This window comes from Solanum stenotomum, unplaced genomic scaffold, assembly GCF_019186545.1.
Source record: "Solanum stenotomum isolate F172 unplaced genomic scaffold, ASM1918654v1 scaffold131, whole genome shotgun sequence".
NCBI classification, from domain to species: domain Eukaryota; kingdom Viridiplantae; phylum Streptophyta; class Magnoliopsida; order Solanales; family Solanaceae; genus Solanum; species Solanum stenotomum.
Window position 1 is genome coordinate 75,436 of NW_026022385.1, and position 14,295 is coordinate 89,730.

Below are 14,295 nucleotides of genomic sequence, written 5' to 3' on the forward strand. Positions count from 1 at the left end.
ATAACCGACATAGACCATACTAGCTAGGTATGGAATCCGGAGTCTATCCTACTCCGTGGAGGTTGTTCTACTTGCCAAAGGTAGAACTAGTAAGCAACCCATGTAGGCACATGGTTTAGGGGATGTCCAAGGAAGTTCATTGTGCCTAATCTCATACTCAACTAGGCCACCTTCCTAACCACATCCACTCGGTGCTAGCCTTGTTTCCCATAGAGTATTCAATCACATATGTACTTAGAGAAGGTTCCTTTTCTAGTTCAACCAAATCATAGAACCTCTTCCCAAGAAAGGCCCCATTTCTTAGTCATGGCCAATCAAGGTTCATAAGGATAGCTCATTAAATCCCCCTGGAAGGGTGCCTTAGGCCTACCGATTTATCATTAAGGGTGCCTTAAGCATGCCGGACCAAGGTTTATCATTTCACACATGAGAAGGGCTACCACCATTAGGTCTACCGATTTCATGATTTTACATTTACTTAAGAAAGCTAGACTTATGAAAGGGCACCATTTCTTAGTTTTGCCGATTCAAGTCTTGGCCTAGAATTCCTCTTTTAGCATTTATAAAAAGGACACCATTTCTTAGTTCTACCCATTTCACACATTCATGCATTCAAGACTTTAAGTAACAAGGAGGGACACTTTAGTCTACCAACCAAGTCACAACATTTTCATTTAAGGATACTTCATAATCCAACATCATTTCATATATACATCATGAGAAATCATACTTTAACTCACAATGCTATCCACTTTACATAGGATCATCACAAGATCACATAAAACTCATTCACATCATACCTTCACATATAGCTTCATATAAAACTCATTCACTTCATACCTTCGCATATAACTTCACATAAAACTCATTCACATTATACCTTCACATATAGCTTCACATAAAACTCATTCACATCACACCTTCACATATAGCCTGACATAAAACTTTACATATAGCTTCATATAGGACTTTACATATAGCCTCATTCATATATAATAATATAACAATACAATAACACTCATATAATGCCCTTCATGGCCTCAATTCACATTAATACAATATTCCAACATTATGCAACAACTTCCCCAATGCCTTCATGGCTACAATTCACAATAATACAACACAAGAACAAGATATAACACTTCCACCAAAGGTGGATTCAACCTACCAACAACAATTAATTCAATAAAGAGAGTTCAAGCTTTCTTACCATAATTCAAAGCCATAGCCAAAATCACCAAAAATCCAAGCAATCACCAATACTTCACTCATAAGGCTTACCACCCTTAATTCACCCATTATCAACAATTAATCATGAATAAACATTAAACAACACAAGAGATATCAATACAATTCACTTTACACATAATTCCATCAACTTTGAATTTATAGAAATAGACCCACTTCATAAACACATTTTGGGGTTTTGTAGAATACAAGGATTCATGGAGTTTTTCATCTTAAAACATCAAATAAACATCAATAATATCATAACTTATCATTTGAAATCGTTTCATGCAAGAACCCATGAGTTTGAGTAGAAATTAGGCTTTTTCACAAACTTTGGAAAAGTTGAAAACCATTTGAAATTGGCTCTAGGGTGATAGCTTGCCCTAGATAAAGAACTCCCATACCTTTACTAAGATTCCCCAAGAAATTTGATGAAGAAAACGTCTTGCATCCACAACCCTAGCTCCCACTTCTTCTTCTTCTTCTCTTCTTTCTCTCTTCTTCTCTTCTTCACTCAAGAACCCTAACTCTTACTCTTTTAAAATGGAACAAAAATGATCCACAATCAGCCTAACACAACAATATAACCTCAAAAGAAATGATTTGTGAAAAGACCAAAATGCCCTTAAATTTCCGGACGGACTCCCTGCCAACTGCCCAACTTTCAAAGGGCATAACTCGCTCATACGAACTCGGAATCGAGCAAACTCGGTGGCGTTGGAAAGATCGTTCCAAGGGCTTTCCAAACATAACTGGAACTACTCCTGGATCATCCTGAGCTAGGAGTTATGACTGCTCAAAGTTGGCCAAAAACTCACTGATTTCCACACTTGGCCGAATTTCCAGATTCTGAATTTTTTTCCAAAAATGACTACTTCCAAATTCAAGCTTCTTCATATTCATTTCAAATTGTCGGATGTTACATCAAGTTTCTTTCAAAGAAGAGTAAGGCTCAAAGGGTGTTCAAGAGAGAATCACACGCTCACAAGGTAGGTCACAAAAGAGGTATATGTCAAATTGGTTCACACTCTTCGAAGTTGCCTAAGATCATATCAAGAGAAAGTCTTACTTAGTCAACCGGACCAACATAGAAAATTCTAGGTGTTGCCATGCATGGTTCTAGGTAAGTTTATCACACAAGGCATCGATACTTAAGTCAAACAAGACTTCACACTTTTTCTAGTGTGCAACATTCATCACAAGAGAATCGATTTGATAAATGGCTAATCACAACGAGATGCAAAGAGTTCACATATTGTCTATGCAACTTCATTTGGCCTCATCGTAGCCGTGCATTCTTGTTCGTTCGATTGTAAGCACTATTCAAGTCAATGTATTGATCAAAATCGAGACTCAAATTTGCCAAGGAACAATCACATTCAAAACACGAGAGGTGGCATAAATTTTTCGAACGGGTCAAAATCATTTTACCATTTAAAATAAAATGAGCGACAAGCTCAAACGTCCACAGAAAAGTAGTATTGACACAATTTTAAACAGAACAACCCAAATATGTATACACGAAACACAAACAAAAGTAGCACACAAAAGGTGTGGGCCTCACACCACCACAAACAAAAACATTTGTCCTCAAATGCATATAACAAAATATCCAGAATCTAAATTAAGGGAAGACATAAATTGAGGTAAAAAGGGGATAAAGTCTAAGCAGTCACTCCATTTGCCAGGGAATCAGTGCTCGATTTGTCACTCTGGAATTTGATAATGGTCCCCGGAGCCTCTTCAGATGATTCAGCAGCAGCTGACTTACTAAGACTGTCCAAATCATAAGCCACCAAAAAAGAGTGGATAACTGTGAAGATTCTACGTCTCCATGAGGGAATAATAGGGTCTCGGTGATTTGTTTTCTTTCTTGCACTGGGTTTCTTTCCCTGATTAACTGTTTTGGGAGGATCTATCGCCTTTGTATTTTTCCTGAAATTTTCCGCTCTTGTTTGTAAGGGTGGCATATCTCGTCCAGCTACTTTCAGTCTAGCCATTTCTGCAAAGCTTTGAGATAAAGTTAGAAAGTATTCAGACAAAATCAACGCCGTTTGATTTCAGAATTACTTCACCGAACCATTTGGCGAAGAGCTCAGCTACTTAGGCGGTGCGCCGAGTGTAGCGCACAGAGATTATTTCGGGTGCAGACAAAGTGTGAACAAGTAGTCTTTCGACGAGGCGCCGAATGCGTTTGGTGACATTGTGTGTCTCGCCGAAAGTTACAGAATTTAACATTCATATAGCATTAAAATAACGGCGAAATAGAGACGTTAGATGAACCGTCGAGCAGTTTGGTGAGCTCGACTTAACTCGCCAAATGGTTCAACGTGCCTAGTTTCAACCCATCTTCTTGAATCCAACCCTGCAACCCCTAAAAACAAAATTACTACTTTCCCAACACAAATTAAATTCAGACCCAGTGACTTTCATGCACAATCTCTCAAAATTTCATTCACGTTAAGGCACAATCTTCAGAAATCAACTATTAATCTTACCAGGACAAGATTATTGAATCGACATAGACAATAAAAATTCTAACTCTACCAGAGACGCCCAACACACATCAACAAGGTAGTATCATTGCATTAAGTACAGAATTGATAGAAAGAATTTAGAGTTTGGGATCCAACCTCTCGCGTTGACTAAAATCGAATTGAATCGCTAGGCCGCAATGTATTCCAAGTTTCGAGCATAAATCAACAACTAAAATACTCGAAAAGTGCACGCAATATAGAGACTAGAGTGCAGGTGTTAATTTGGACAGATAAGATGTGAGGGAAAGTGAATGAAGTTGAAGCTTTTAAACCTTTGGCTTGCAAAAACCATCCAGTTTTCGCCCACTCGGCGACATTAGTCAAGCTCGCCTACTCACTTGGCGGAACGCCGACTGCTTAGTTTCTTCGCCAAAATTTACAGGACCTCTGGTTTACTGGGGGTCCAAACGGTGATTTCCATCGTGATGATTCGCCAATAATTTTCAAAGCTCGTTGAGTTTTATAGACTCCAATGTTGAAGATGTCTTGAGTCAAATGACGGATAAGGTCGGATTCACCGACCCCTTCGGCGACTTGGCGACTGGATCTATTGCTTGCCATCCTTCAATTTTTTGAACATTTCTCATACTTTAACCTGTACAAACAACACACCATTATTTTACCACGAAATAAGAAAAAAAGCAATTAAAGGGGTTTTGGGTTGCCTCCCAAACAATGCCTTAGTTAACATCACGGCACGACGCAAGTCAACAACTATTCTTCATCCTCGGAGTCAACCATGGTGTAGTTAGGCGAGTCCTCGACGAACGGTGGATAGCGACCTGTCATCAAATGGGTGATTTGAGCATCCTGCAGTTGAATAGTCATGGAGTTTGAGGTAGACGTTTCATTCAGCATTTCAATGTTGTCCTTCATCTCATTTAACTTCTTGTCTTGCTCTTCGAATTTTTGTTGAATAAGAGAAAGAGCATCGTCCATTTGCACATCCTCATGCTTCTTCCCGTGTCTACATTTTTGAAGGAAGAAGCTCTTTTCCTTTTCCATGGCTTGTGCTTCCAACCACATGGCTCGTTTGGACAAAACGTCTACTTGAGCCACTAGTGTGTCCCACTCGTGTTTCTTTTGGGCCTCCTTGTTGGTTTCAACCATACCATCAAGGAGTGTTGTGACGACTTCGTAGGGCTGGTGGAGCATACCGCCCTCAAAAAGTTGATTGGCTATGCTCCTATTTTTGGATCCAAGACCCCGATAGAAGCACTCCAACAGTGTCTTGACATTCCATGAGATGGGCATGGTTGAAGCACTGATTAAAACTTCACCCACATTTCTTGAATTGTCTCATTCCCTGCTTGTTTGAACGTTAGGAGGTTGTCAATGAGGTTCAATAGTTTCAGGAGAGGATGGTCCGTGTGGTACCCATAATGATCATCCAATCTTATTTCCTTTCTTTGATATTCAAACAAGCAAAACAAAACTACAATTTAGATTAGTAAAGCTAAAACTAAGAAGAATAAAAAATTCTACCTAACTAAGAATTCCCAAATAACACCACTCCCCGGCAGCAGCGCCATTTTGATGTTTGCCTAATCAAGACACAACTTTCGTTGAAAGTGTCTACAATCGTACAATAGTTTAGTAACCCAACCAAGGGTTGGGATCGTTCCCAAGGGAGTGGTTTTGAGATTTAATAGAAAAATAAAATTTAGTTCTAACTAGTCATAGCTAAAGACATTAATGATTAAAAACATTATAAATTAAAGGGAGACACAAGAGTGTCAATTAACAACAGGGGGTTTTGTCACAAGTAAGTAAAAACAACATTATAAACAAGAATTTCTAAGTAATGAGAGGGGAATCCTCGAGATGTGACGGGAATACGGCTTAAGCTAGATTATTGGGTGCATGTTTTCGATAGAAGATTCATAGAATAATTGTGACTAGAATTAACTTTAAGGGGGATAAGCTCTCTCTCGAGCAACTTACCCTTTTTCAAATGCGTTCCTCTCGGACACCCACTTGCCGCATGAAGACCAGCCTACGCCTTAATCCACTCACTCACTCGAGCTGAGTGTGTGGGAATGAAACTAGGATTCACTCTCTCGAGCTGAACCTCATGTTGACCCACTCCCACCGGCCATCAATTTAGTAGTTTTTGTTTTACGACCTCTCTCTCCAGCAATCCAAAAATACATAAATAAACTTGTATTTGCAACTACAAATTCATTAAATTCATCCACAACTACTAAACGAAATCACAATTAAACTACGATTAAACTATCAACAAGCAAGACCCAACAATTATCTTAACCTATATTCGCTAAATCACACCCCAAGAATTGGGGTTTTAGCCACAAATGTATAAGAGATAGAAATTTATTCCAAATGAGCTCGCATTCAACTGGGTATGAAGATTTAAGTCGTGATACATGCCAAAATTGAAGAATCCAAGAGACCCAAATCCAAATCTTAAAGATGAAACCCTTTGGATCTTCAAGTCTTCAAAACCCTCTCAAACTTAGAGCAAAAATATCAAAAAGTACTATTCTATATAATAATTGTTCGACACTTAAAACTACAACTCTAACTAGTATTTATAGTTTTCACAGATTTGTGTTGCAGTGGATCACTCGGCATCGTTAGTCGGAATCGCCAATCAACTCGGCGATTCGCCCTTTGGTGTAGTTTATCACCGTCTTGCACCAACTTTTAGCATCGTCGTGCTCTGGGTCATTGGGTGAAATGGTACTGCTTCGCGGAACTTCTCGGTGATGCGCCGATTGCTCCCTTTTTCCGCTGACTTGATCCTTTCCTTTAGGGTTCAGCACACTGGAATAAAAGGCGAAGTAAGACCCTTCGGTGACTCGCCAAGTGTACTCGGCAATCCTCAGGCCTTCATTTCTTCGTTCTCTTCAGCCTTTTCATTCCTTTTTGCAACGTAGTGTCCATGCTTTCCTTCAAACTTCAAATACCTGAAACTAAAGGGTTTTCATCAGATATTGAGATAAAATAAGCATTTAAGGACACAATTTCTTTTAAAATATAGCCCTAAATGAGTCCAATTTGTGGACTCATCAGTCTTACACAAGAGTGAAGAATACACTTTTATAGGATGTATGATTCATCCGCTTACAACCTTAAAAAAATGTGTCCGTACTATATTTAAGAAATACATTAAATAGATACATATACGTTAGGGAGTTAATTGAATGAAATATCCATAATTGAACGAATTCATAACACTTTTCCTTGGATATTTATAGATAATGTGTCTCGTTAAATCTTACTAGGAAAAAGCCTAGTGAAGAAAAAAGTACACATATCTTGTAATACGTCACGAGTGATGCCCCATTAAAAACCTTATCATTAAAATTCAGTAGGACTAAACCTTAATTAAGGGAAAAAGAGTACTCTGTGTATTTTACTCCTCTTGATGTAAACTTTATTTGATATCTCGGAGACGACAATTCCAGTCTTATATCTTAGCTTCTCAAATGTTGACATTGACAATGTCTTAGTGAACACTAAAATATTATCACTCGAACGAATCTATTGAACATTTGCCTCACTATTTTGTTGAAGATCATGTGTGAAAAAGAGCTTAGGTGATATATGTTTTGTTTGGTCTCCTTTGATATATCCTTCCTTCAATTGAGATATGCAAGAATCATTATTTTATATAATATTATTGAAATCTTTGTTTACACAGAAATACCACATATTTGAAAATATGTCGAGTCATTGATCTCAACCATACACACTTTCGATTGACTTTATGAATGACTATTATTTCTGCATGATTTGAAGAAGTGACAACTATTGTTTACTTCATTGATAGTCATGATGTCGTTGTACCTACACGTGTGAATAGATAGCCTGTCTGAGGTTGAGTTTTATGTGGTAAGATATATATTCTTGTCATGACCCAGAATTGGGCCATGATGGAGGCCACTACAACCCACCGAGTGGACAAGCCTAAACTCAAATAATAGGATGCGGTAGACAGTTTATACAAAAACAATAATAATAAGTGGAAGACTAGAATAATATATAGAGAAAAAGGGTCATATATATATATGTAGCACAAAATGTAGAAAATAGGCCCAAACGTGGCCAAATAACAAACTAACACAAGATACCAATCCCCCGCGTCTGGTGTCACCTACACATGAGCTACTACGAATAGAAAGCCATAAGTATATACAGAAAACTGACTAATCCAAAATACAAAATGAGAGTCAGTACAAAAGAAGGACAACAACAAGTCTCTAAATGTCGGGAGCTCACCATAAATCTGTGTTACGACCCAGACCGTCGTGATTGGCACCCACACTAACTCTTCGGTGGGAGAACCATTAATACTAATTAGCTAACTCAAGAACTACACATTTAAAGATACGAAAGTAAATTTAAATGTAGAAATAAAGTAGAGTTCCCATAAACTCCAAAAGTCTAACAAAGACTATCAAAACATTGCAGAAATATTCCCTAGAAACTGAAAGTCAGTGTACCAAAACTCTAATAAACCATAAGTCTAAAGAAAAAGGGGTACAACCTCGAAAGCTAAACAACTGAACATCTAAAGTACTAATCTAGGTCCGAGTAAGAGGGACTGAACAAAAGGAGAACTCATGGTTTCCTGGAAGAGTTGGCTCACCCTTGAATTCGATCTTGATTAGTGATCTCCTAAATGAGGTCTGTCAGTAGCCGTCTAAAGATGTCTTGTACTGAACAAAGAAAGAGTAAGTGCAGTATCAGTACACAACCATAGTGTACTGGTGGGATCACGCGGCTATTCCAGTAAGCAAACATACATAAGCAGCCACAACATAGTAACCATGACATGTACATAATATAACACATATATCAATTATCAATCATGAACAACTTACAATTCCACATTCTCTTTAACAAATAATTATGACAATTCAATGGTCCTCTCATGGAACCCATACCCAAACTATTAGTGCACCGGAACGTGGTACCCCATCCCAATTAGTGTGTCAGAACGTGACACCTGTTCCAATATGTATGTCGGTACGTGACATTCGATCCAGTTAGTGTGTTGGAATGTAACACCCGATCCATTCAACAAGCCACAATCACAATCACAATGTACATTCTCAAAATCATACAATCAAGTGTTGATTCATGGCATACAATTATTCATTCATACTCATTTGCATTATGTGTGATCAATAGTGCAACATTCGTATACATACATGCATTACAATGAAGCAATTGCTAACATACATCACACAAACAAGAAATCAAACCATCACCTACCTCGAAATCAAACTTGAATCCTCCTAAGAAACTTAATCCTTTGCTTTTCAGATTCTTTCCATTTTTTCTAGGTCAACAAACAATCAATTCAATACGAGGATCAATAATTAAGGTCTAATTTACCCGAATTATGACAAACCCAAGACCCAACTCATGATCCTAAGGTGCATCTAGGGCTTTTTTCCACCATTCAATTCAGTTCAAAAACCCTCCCCCAACAATATATAATCAAGAATCTAAGTTCTACAGATCGAAAAACGGATTAGGAGAGTAAAATCCTTACCCTTAGCACCAAAAGTCGTGGAAAACTGTCGAGAAATCACCTGGGGTCGTCTCCTAGCTCTCAAGAACGAAACTTGCAGAAAATAACATTTTTGGGATTTACTTCCGACTTAAGTTGCGACTGGCCCACTATAGCGGCCCCCATCCCACCACATTGGCCCCGCCCTGGAGGCTTGCACAGAAACAGAGAGTCGAATTTAGAGTTTCAAGCCCCCATTTCACAACACACCTTTAACTCATGGCACTCAGAAACTATTTGTTACGCTAAGATCATTTTCGGGAGTTCTACTCCCCCGAATTCGATTCATAAAGTCATACGGGTTCCTTAACGTCTTAGCTATCTGCTCATGTGGTCAAATTCATAATTAAATCTCTCATTCGTTACCAGATCTCCCTAGACCTTACTGACTCCGATTTCGTCCAAATCTAGACTAGGCTAGAAATTCTCAAGTTGCTACGAAAAAGTTTTCTGACCCAAATTCTTTTCCCGATGGCTTTTCGATAACGACGGGAACAGGTCGTTACAATATGAATTTATGACCACTACGGGAGATTCAACGCTCACTGAGGGTGTCTCAAACTGAGAGCTGCATCAGAAAAAAGATATAGAAATGCAGTATGAGTACTAAAACATGGGATACTGAGTTGACATCATAGAGCGACCGAGCTCAAAAAGATAAATAATAATAATAATAATATATATATATATATATATATAGAGAGAGAGAGAGAGAGAAAGCATGATGATACTAGCAAGTCAAGGGAACTAAGACACACTAACGTTATGATAGAGAACAAGCAGAAAATATCAAGTTTCAGTCACAAGTTCCACACAAACCACGAGACAATCAACATAGCCAAATGCCAACACACACGATGATACAATGTAGAACTTCAAGTAGGAAGAGCCATAAGCCCGAAAGAAATATTGAGCCACCAAGAATAATACCTCAAGCTTAATCGAAAGTCAATAATCTGGATAGATGTATCCACAGACCGTCCGGGACAGCTCATCGAGCTTACCATAATTAGGATATACGTATCAACGGACCGTCCGGGATGATACTTCGAGCTTATCAACAATGTAAATCTAAACGATAGATTGTTGCCCGAGGCTAAGCCAATGGGCCGCCTGGAATGGTATATCAAGATCATTGAAGTAAAAGCAATCGAAAGGTGCGATAAATCAAGAAAAGAGGTTTTTTCACTATGTTTAGGCCAAAACGGATCTCAAGGACTTCCAACTCATTAAGAACAAATTCATTTCACAAATCAAGTCATTTCCGTTGAAAATCGTTCAAGTAATAAAACCTCAAAATTACTATCACAATAAAATCATGCCATACACAGAACCAGATAGGATACCCGTCACATCACGAGAGTACTAAACTGAAACTCTTGCCAATCCAAGCGTACGGCCTCGATCAGGCCCAACAGTTTAATAGACAATCAAAAATCACAACCCAAGGATCCACACCACCTTATATCTATATTGTTTTTCTTTCTTTCTAAAATTGGATAACACCTTTCTAAATGGTTATAAGAACACTTTTAGCGTATTAATTAATATTTTTTTCTTTAATCTTTGAATATTTTCAAACATGTCACATTGAAATTTTCTAAAAAAAAATTATCACCACAATTTTTAAAAAATAATTAAATCAAATGTTCAAAAATCCTGAACTAGAAACTCCAAACTTTGCAACAAAATGCAAGTACCGTTTATTTTTTCTTCCAAATTTTCAATTTTCTACCCCTTAGTTACAATTATAGGGAAACCCCAAGTTAAATTTTTTTGTTGGTTTAAGATATTTGGATCCTTACAATTTCAACTCATTCTTAATCCAATTACACTTGTTAACATTATTGTATAGATTTATTTTCGGTCCGAAAAAGATGAAAAATATTGCTAGGAATTTCCTTTTAGGATGAAAAACGGACAATGAATTATTGGGAAACAATGTCGAAAATTTTCTTTTGGGAAGAGGTGCTACAACAGTCTACGAAAGCATCTCCCGTCCCAAAATATTTGCCATAAAAGTCAATTTGATTAATTTTTGGAGTTAAATAACTTTAAATTAAAATTTATATTCAAAACTATATAAAAGTACTAGAATTGTATTTTTTCTCATCTCAATATAATTTATTTTTTTTAAATTATATCTTAGAATACTAGTTAAAGTTCATGTAGTTTAATATTCAAAAAACGAAAACTTGACAAAGCGTTGACAAATATTTTGAGATGGAGAAAATATTTAATTTGAATTCACTTGGAATTTCGGGGTGGATGTTTACCAATTTTCGAAGACTTGACTTGAACAATGAATTTAATTAAACAAAAAAGGCATAAAAAAAGTGAATTGGTCGTATAAAAAAAGGAAAAAAGAAATTGAGCCAGTAAATTTTTCGGAGTCCGAAGCCAAAAGAGCAAATTTTTTCTTTTAATATGCATAAAGGGCAACTGATATTTTTTATACCAAAACGGACAACTCGCTTCTGGGGCAGCGAGATCCTTTCTCAATTTTAACACCATAAAATACGACGTCTAAAATTCAATCAGCGGCGATATCATCTTTATTTTTAAAAAGATCATTTTGAAATCGTTGTCATAGCACAAATTTCTTTTAAAAAAACACAATTTATCCATTTGTTTTCTTCCCAATTGTAGCACGGTTTTTTTGGTTAATAGTCAAACATTAAATCTTTTTTTATAAAATCCATTCTCTGTAATAATATATTAATAGTCTTTTTTTTGGTAACTAATTTTTTTATGTTATATTATATTTTATATTCCCAATAATAACAATTTTCTATTTTAATAAAAAAAAAAAACAAATCAAATCACGTATGAATAAATTTAACTGTATATGAAGTAAATTATTATTCAACATAAGAGAAAATAGGAGACTTTTTGGATAATTGAATCAATGACATGAAGATAAGTAACATCAAGGGAATTTTTTCAACTAATTAAAATTCTGTGGAACAAAGGAAAAATAGTATTAATGCACTAATAATAGCAAAATAGATGGGTAGTTTTGTTTTAAGGAAGCTCTTATATTGTACTATCGACATAGTAAGAAACATACATTTATTTTTTGAGTTTTATTTTATGTCATATAAATTGATCGAACATAAAGCTAAATTTTTTTTTAAAAATAAAATTAAAAATGATAAAAATTATGATTTTAAATATATATATCAATATTTATGTTACTTCAAGCTTATGACATTAAGGATAATTGAGTTAGGCCTGCATGAATAACCAAGTTTATAATGTCCTAAGTTCGATTTTTTTTATAAAAAAAAATGACTTTTTTTCCTTTAAAAAGGGGTATCAAATATTAATAGGGACTTTTTATTACTTCATAAATAGAATACATAATCTTACTCAACTACACAAATATTTAAAAATAAAATTAAGTATGTCTCTTCCCGTACAACGACTTCGTTTTAAAAAAAATAAATTGAAAGATAAGAATAATTTTGTTTTGATGAAATCGCTGTTGGGCAACGATTTCAGAAAAAAAAAAAAAGCAGCCAAACACTATTAACGGTATTAAAATTGAGAAAGGATCTCGCTGCCGGAGCAGCGAATTGTTCGTTTTGGTATTAAAAATATTTCAATGGCCCTTTATGCATTTTGAAAGAAAAGAGTGGCTTTTTTGGTTGCGAACTCAAATTTTTCACGTACATATATACTGCAAATAAGGAAAATAAAATAGAAAACTAAATTGGTATCAATCTATATACCAAAAGGTTTTAGATTCGAGTCTCCTTGGATACGGAGGGAGCATTTTACTTTTTGACACAAATTCAGATTTAGTTGCGCTCCAATGTGGATACGGAACCAAACAAATATTCAGTTGAAAAATAGATGAAATCCATTAAATAACAATAGAAATATTTGATAATTTAATTCTACAAATTAAAGTAACTAAAATAAATGTAGCACTAGAATAATTTCTTTTTCTCAAATGTATGCGTGTGGATATTCAGGATCATGCGTGTCAAAGTAATCCAATTCTTCATCAGTCAAGGGTTTAAATGGTTCATCCAATGATGGTAATTGCCAAATTTTTGCAGCATTTAACCATCCATCGTGATCTTTCGACGAACTTGAGACACAATCGGGAACTACATTGTCGATTTTTATAGGAATATAGTGATGATTTTTACATAAACTAACTTTCTTTGTAATGAAACACACAACAAAGTCTTCATGCCTGATTTCGCCGCGTTCTCTTAATACATCAATTGTAGTTTTATCAAGACAGTATTCTTTCACATTCCAGTATACACTTTCTTTATCTTCACGGGCACTGCTACTTTCTACATCAAAACGAAAAGTTTTCTTATACTCAATTCATGATCTTTCCTTGTCCAAAATTTCTTTACTATTGTCTCGTCCTTTCCATTTGCGACCTCAAACAATTGATCTGTTGAAGTTTTTACCCTTGATAGTTTTCTCTTCAATTGAGTAAAGAAATAGTTTACATGATCATTACATGAATTTTGGAATAATTCACCTGGCTCTTTGTTACCGTATAAGTCTATATACGGAATATCATGGTATTCAATAGGCATTCCACGAATGAATTTTGTTAAACACCTTATCAGATCTTCATTCGTATATTTCATCCCTATAAATTGAAAATAATGTGAATTCCAACTTAAAAGATACAAAAACAAAGAAGAAGATGGAGAAATATTTTAAAGCAAAGAAAATATATATATGGAGTATATTTCCTACTTTGTGTAGGAAAGTAATTGTAGTGAAAAAGTTAACCTTATTGGAATGGAAAACTAATTTTTTGAAAAACTTAACCTTATTCAAATAGGAAACTAATTGGAGTTGTAATTTATTTTTGGAAAACTCAACCTTATTCGAATATGAAACTCATTAAATTTGCGTCGTTTTTTTTTCTTTTAACTTTTCAACCATTAAACATAACAGTCAACTCTTATACAAATTTCAATTCATGTGCAGGCCTTTGAAGCT

At 35.7% G+C, this 14,295-nt stretch overlaps 1 pseudogene; it reads right to left on the reverse strand.

Moving 5' to 3' along the window:
* Window positions 1-13,266: 13,266 nt before the first annotated feature.
* Window positions 13,267-13,934, reverse strand: LOC125850028 (uncharacterized; annotated as a pseudogene).
* Window positions 13,935-14,295: the final 361 nt, after the last annotated feature.